A 6,962-nucleotide genomic window follows, 5' to 3' on the forward strand; every position below is an offset into this window, starting at 1 on the left:
TCTCCTATAGCTCAGCCAGCAGGACAAACTCAATCTGGGCATGTTTCTCAGGATTCTGAGTTCCAGTACAAGCCTTCCAAATAGTGTTAATGATGAGTCAGTTGAAAATGTAGTGTGGTACAGACCACATAGAAGCCACTTAAATTTAACAGCAAGAAAGCACTGAAACCAGAGAGCAGACTAGAGGCAAACTGTAGTTGACCCCGTTGAAGGTAGCCTGCAGTACTTATAGTCTCTTCTGGTCTGCCAAATTAATTCCTTCAACCTATTCCTCAATCTTTTTTTTCTTTTTCTGAGATGAGATCTATCCAGAGTTTCTACTTGCTGTTAATATTATCAATTTTTTCATCAAAGTTTGTACAAATAGACTTTCCCTTTCTTTTCCACTTCAAATTTTCTTTTAAAAAAATCAGGGTCCCCCTAAGAAGCATTTTAATATTCTTTTTTACTTACAGTTTTTAACTTTGAGTTGTCTTTTCTTTTAATATCTCCCTATATCATCCCTTTCTGGCATTTAATAGCTGAAACACTCAACATTTCAAGAGTACTCCTTTACCAATATTATATATACTTGCTATTTTTCTCCTGTCTTTCATCTTTCCTGAATGATCCTTGACTTTCTTTTTCTTTCCAAATATTTGTTCGAAATATGTCTTTGTCCTATTGTAGTAAAAAAAAATTGTTTTAATTTTTCCCTGATGATTTTCCATATCTACATATGTACAAACATTTGTGAAATGGTCCAAAAATCTAAAGCCCTAAGCATCATAATAATCAAAAGAAAAAGCCCCAGACATAATTTGTTGTGCATAAAAGGTGGTAACAGCCTCTGGCTCCCTCACAGAAAGCTATCGTAACATTAATTAGGATCATTTTTACATTGTAATTGTTATACTTTGGGTTAATTAATAAAATATTGACAGAGTGTTTAAACTTCTGTCAAAATGACTAATGGACCCAAAGCAGTTAAGGGCTACTGATCCAAAACAAAATTTCAAATTTCTCCAAGTATATCTCTGAGAAATATCTGTTAATATAAACACGTTTCTCTGTAATTCTTTTTTTTTATTGGAGTATAGTTACTTTACAATGTTGTGTTAGTTTCTGCTGTTCAGCAAAGTGAATCAGTTATACGTATATGTATATCCACTGTTTTTTAGATTTTCTTCGCATTTAGGTCACCACAGGTCACTGAGTAGAGTCTCTGTAATTCTTTTTACCTGAATATATAGTAAATATTGCAATACTCAAACCTTAAGTTAAAGTTTATTTCACAATAGTTGGGCTTTCAAAGAACTACATTTTAGACCACATAGACTATTCTGCAGTAAAGATAATAGTGTATATTCACTGAGTCCTTTTTAATTTATTTTTTTAATTGAAATAGTTGACTTACAATGTTGTGTTAGTTTCAGGTGTACAGAAAAATGATTCATATATATATATATAGAGAGAGACATAGGTATATAGATATAGATATATATAGATACAGATCCCTGTGCTTTACGGTAGGTCCTCGTTCTTTATCAAGAGTCTTTAATATGTGCACAGCACTGTTCTTAAGTGTTTACACAGTTGAGGGAGATGGTCCTTCATGAGTATCTCATGCCCCTATATGCCTTGCTAGGTATGCCAGTAACACAAGGCCTTAATAGCCCATTACCCAAGCCATTTCTCAGCAAGTAACACTGAGGAATGAGATAATGTCTCCCATTAGGACCAAGAGCAGGCTCACTTACTAGCTGCTATGAAACAGGTGGATTTCCCAAGCTTAGTGTTCCCTGGCTACATACAACATAAACCCACTGTGTGCATAATGTCTACCTGGATCCTCTACATACAAACCTGATACTCGTGCTGCTTGCTGACCATCAGTAGTGAAGTCCTTTGTCTCTGACCCAGGAGTTTGATATGTTTTGCCAACATCCATGAAAAAAATAACAGTGTAATTTATTAGCTTTTAAGTAGGGTAAAATAAAATTCCAGCCCCTTATATAATCAAATCCCAGCCCCTTATATATGTGTGTGTGTGTGTGTGTGTGTGTGTAATTTAATCTCAAAATATTTTACAAGGTAAACATTACTCTAGCCCCCTTTTTATAGATAGGGAAACTAAGACAGACATAAGAAGTTCAATCATTTACTCAAAGTCACACAGCTGGTAAGGGTTAGAGCTAGGATTTGAACCCCGGCCATTTGCCTCCAGGGTTCATGATTTTAACCTCTATGCTTTGTTACCACTTTAGGAGACATATTATTTATCTTTTATATTTTAAAAGACCTTTAATTCCTTTTCTTAGCAGTACAAACTATACTAAAATTTTTATCTTAAAGCAATATTCCCGATGTAATGAAACAGAATGACATATTTGTACAGCCAAAAAAGGTTTTTTTTTCCCCTGCCAATATTCCCAGGATTTTTGTATCTTTCAACAAACAGTAAATAAAAAGAATAATGCAAAGCAATATTCTTCCTCTCTCCAGACCTTCATGGCCAGTCTCACACATTTCCCCAGGCCAAGCTCAAGGGCCATTTCCCCAACAAATCTTCGCTAAATAGCTTCATATGATCTCTCCTGCCTGTTTAGCATTTTCTTTCTAGCTGGAACTCAGCACCTTAGCTCATGCATTCTCCTTAGCTGGTGTCGGTCACCTCCGCTTTTAGACAGTCAGTTCCCTAAAGGCAATTTCTAATTATGTTTCACCTTTTCTCCTTCACAGCTTTGAGCATGATGCCTTGCAACTGTTAATAAGTACTAGTTAAGAAACCATCTTTAGTATTTGATAAAAAATAATAAAGTGCAATGTGAAATTTTTAATGTTTTTTTTTTTACAAAGAATATTTGGAGCATACCAAGATTTTTAAAATCTCTGCTGTGATTGCCTGACAGCAGAATTAAGGTATTCCCACTATAAATTATAGGAAAATTTACTGAATTGATATTTCCTGATGCATTATTCTAAAATACATGCTTCAGTTGAATGTTCTGACATTTTGCGGGTGAGAAATGTGTATTTTCATCATGTTTTCCCACTTAACAGCACATGCTAGCCATCACAAGGGAGATTTTTATCACATCACATCTTTTCTGCCATTAAAGTCCACACCTGGCCTCCTCCTCTCCAGTCTCCTCCTCCAATCCATTCCACTACCAGATGGATCTTCTTAATATCCTACTTTCTCTACACTGTGATTCTACTCAAAAATCTTTAGTGACTCTCCATTGACCATAATATCAATCAGAACTCCTTGAGAGCCTGGCACCCAAGTCCAAATTTAACACAATATACCTAATGACACTTTTTGCCTGCTTCTTTTCTACATGAAAACATTACTTCAGTCAAATTGACCTACTCCCTATCTAAGACATGTCCCTTGCATTTCTCTGCTTCTTTTTCCATCCATGGGATGGAATACACGTCCTTTTCTGCACATCTAAATCTTACACATTCTTCAAGGGCAAAATCTAAGGCATGCTTTTCTTAACACTCTGGTCAGGAATATTGCCTCTATTCTCACCTTTTTCCCCATGGTGCCATGCTAAATTTACTTTATTCCACGTTATCCTTTTTACCTGAGGGGTGATTATGATGTATATTGAAATGTTTGCACTCTACTAAATGTCATCTTTCAAAGATTTCCCTCAGGGACTCTTCTAATAATGCTCACATTGTTTGAAATACTGCGGCAGCTCTTTCCTGGTAACAGCAGCCCCAGCTACACTAGAGAATTAGCCTCTTTATTTTACAATCTCTTCTGGTTTTTATAAAAGAAAAAAAGTGGCCCAACCTGATCATCCATCCTCCTTCACAAAATCAGCTAGCTGCCAATGATTTTTTTTTTTTTTTTTTTTTTTTGCGGTACGCGGGCCTCTCACTGTTGTGGCCTCTCCCGTTGCGGAGCACAGGCTCCGGATGCGCAGGCTCAGCGGCCATGGCTCACGGGCCCAGCCGCTCCGCGGCATGTGGGATCTTCCCGGACCGGGGCACGAACCCGTGTCCCCTGCATCGGCAGGTGGACTCTCAACCACTGTGCCACCAGGGAAGCCCTGCCCATGATTTTTTATTGTCTCTTTAAAAAAAAAAAAAAGTGTGTTCTTTCAAAGGGAAAAAGTTGACCACCATTGAGGACATCCTAAAAAATGCACCATGGGTTCTAAAAGCATATACTCCTTGCCATGAATAAAAAAGAAAATCCTTCCCTTAGATTAATTGATAAAGTAAAACTAGGGTCAGGTCTATCTCCATTTACTTTAGTAACCAGAAGTTCCAGTCGCCCTGCAGAATCCTTTAGAGTTCATTTGCATCACTTTTGGCAATGACTTAGGCGGTGGTTTTCCCATTAAAAAAACTTTTTTCCAACTGGCATGGCATGAAAAGGTGAGATATTTTGTCGCATTTCAGACTGTGCAATAATAAGAGAGCATATTCCACTGCCTGAAATTGCAGACAAGTGTGCTTGCAAATCCTTCCTCTGTGGCCAAAAGAGCAATGGAGATTTTTTTTTACTATGGAAGAATTGACTATGAATTTCCTCAGTATTTCTGCCACTTCTAAAGGCTACACAAGTGTTCTGTGGTCAGCTGGGTTAAATATGTTAATGTTATACGTCTGTGTATATGTGGATGTAAGACCACTGTCAAGTACGTCTTCAGACAGAAAATTAGTGATAGTACATCTGCATTAAATAAAACCTAACTTCATTGCCTTTCTCAGAAGGTCTGTGGGAGGATAATATGCTTCTACCACCATTTCCATTTGGTTTCATTTGTGGAAACCGAGCGTCTTCCAGCTTTTAGATGATCTCTAACTTTACAGAAGCCAGAAGTACAGTAAGCTAAGAAGATTTTAGCAAGAGCTCACTGAATTTTCCATGAAGTTTTACTGAATAAAATCTAGCAAAAATTCTTTTTTGGTTACTTCTGATTTTCCAAAGAAGGCATATTAATTTTACCCATCGTTTCTTTCTTTTAAATCAATTTATTTAAGTAACCATAGAAAGAACTTTAATGAAAGATTTTATGATTCCTACATCTTATATTCCCAATATTATTGATATAAAGAAATTATAACAAAGGTTTAGAAAAAATAGTTTAAAAATCATTAAAGAAATGCAAATTTTTGCATTTGTTTTATTTTGATGTAGTTTTCTTCATAGCATGCTGTCACTCTTTACCCTCTTACCATACTTTGTTATTTCTTCATTACACTTACCTAATTTTATATTATACATTCTTTTGTTTTATCTGCTTATAGTTATCTGTCTCTCTTCTCACTAGGATATAAGCCCTATGAGGGCAGGGAGTTTTTCTTCCTCATCATGATATTTCTAGCACCAAGAGCAGTATATGTAGGTCCTCACTAAATATTTACTAAATGCATAGATGATTTATTTAATTTACAGTAAGTTCTAATTGACATAAATTTGTACATCATATCAGAAACTGGGCTATAGTCTTGTAATAGGGGCTTATAACTGGGTGTCTCTGAATTTATACAGCAAGATTTTTGTATATGCATCTCATGATTTTCATAAGATTCCCTCAATAGATCATAAACCCCCAAGGGACAGAGGGTTGTTGCTATAGGGGGAAAAAAATGAGGAGAAAGTATCAGCTATGCCAGGAAATATCTGGAACTGAGACAATGGGGAGAACTAGACACAGGGGCTACAGGACGTAGGAAGGGGCACCCTTGCACCCCATTCTGAATTTTCTCCAGTGACATTTTTCTGGAGATTCAGGACCAGAACAGAAAACACCATCATGATGGAGACACATAAAAGTGAATTATAAAATCCTAGAACATAGTTTTATATGCTCAGAGGAGTTCCCTTTATTTATCTGTCTTTGACACATGCATCTAACTGAAACACTGACAGTAGCTGATACATTATGATCTGGAGCCCCAAATTCTCAACTTTTAGAATCTCAAAAATTAGTGTATATTAACTATTTATTTCATACCACACTATAATTCATTTAGTGTTTTCTGGGAGTTTTGACCCTATGTCTTTAAAGGTTGAAATTTTTTGGGCCAGTATGCTACTGAAGGAGATTTGGCAAACGTTAACAAGAAAACGAATTCATAAAGTATCAATTTGAAAACAAATTTGTAATCCTATACAAGCAATAAAAACTGGAGAAAAAATAATCTGATTCAACGCCCAGAAAACAAAGTACCATTCAAGCGCTGCAGGTAGTAAAAGATAGCTATTCTTTTTAAGCAAATTAAAGCATTACCTTAGTTCAAATCAAACCAGAAATTACACATTCTCAACGAGAATCCAAACTTACATATTAGTTCACAAGGCAAGATGATGTTAATCCAGTGCAATCACAAAAACAGTATGGCTTTCAGCACGAACTGTAAATTACCTCAGTGCACACTGAACCCTTGCTGAGGGAAGAGTAGGGCCTGATTTCTTCAAGTGTTGTCTCATTTCCTTTGCCAATAGTTTCACTGGGTTTACTCCTTTTTGTTTATTTGTTTTTTCTTTTTCCCTTATGATGTCATTTCATTGGATATTTGGGCTGGTAACAGAAGCCCCTTAAGTCAGCTTTAAAGAATAAGGGCATCTTTTTTTTCACCTTTTGTTTACTTGATAAGTAGGACAGCCTTCATGCTTGGTTGATTAAGCACTTCAACAGTGTTATCAAGGACCCAGGTATTTTGCACCTTTCCACAAGGAAATCATCAGTGTCAGCTTAGCAAGATATCCAGGGTAGTTACAAATGCTATATGCAAACATGACAATTTTAAGAGGAGATAAGAATACTCTGAAGAGAAACTTTTCCCAGATTACTGACAGAAGGCTTATCCTCATGTTTCACTGGCCCTGATTATGTCATATTTCTGATCTAATTACATGCTCCATCTTCTCCTGGTTATGATAGTTGTTTTCCCTTTCCTTATTGTCAGTTTTTGTTTCCTCAGGTTAGCTTTGATATCTTAGTGCTAAT

The sequence above is a fragment of the Delphinapterus leucas genome, chromosome 4 (genome assembly GCF_059928025.1).
Source record: "Delphinapterus leucas isolate spDelLeu-1000000601 "Yukka" chromosome 4, BTC_Dleu_Yukka2, whole genome shotgun sequence".
NCBI lineage: Eukaryota > Metazoa > Chordata > Mammalia > Artiodactyla > Monodontidae > Delphinapterus > Delphinapterus leucas.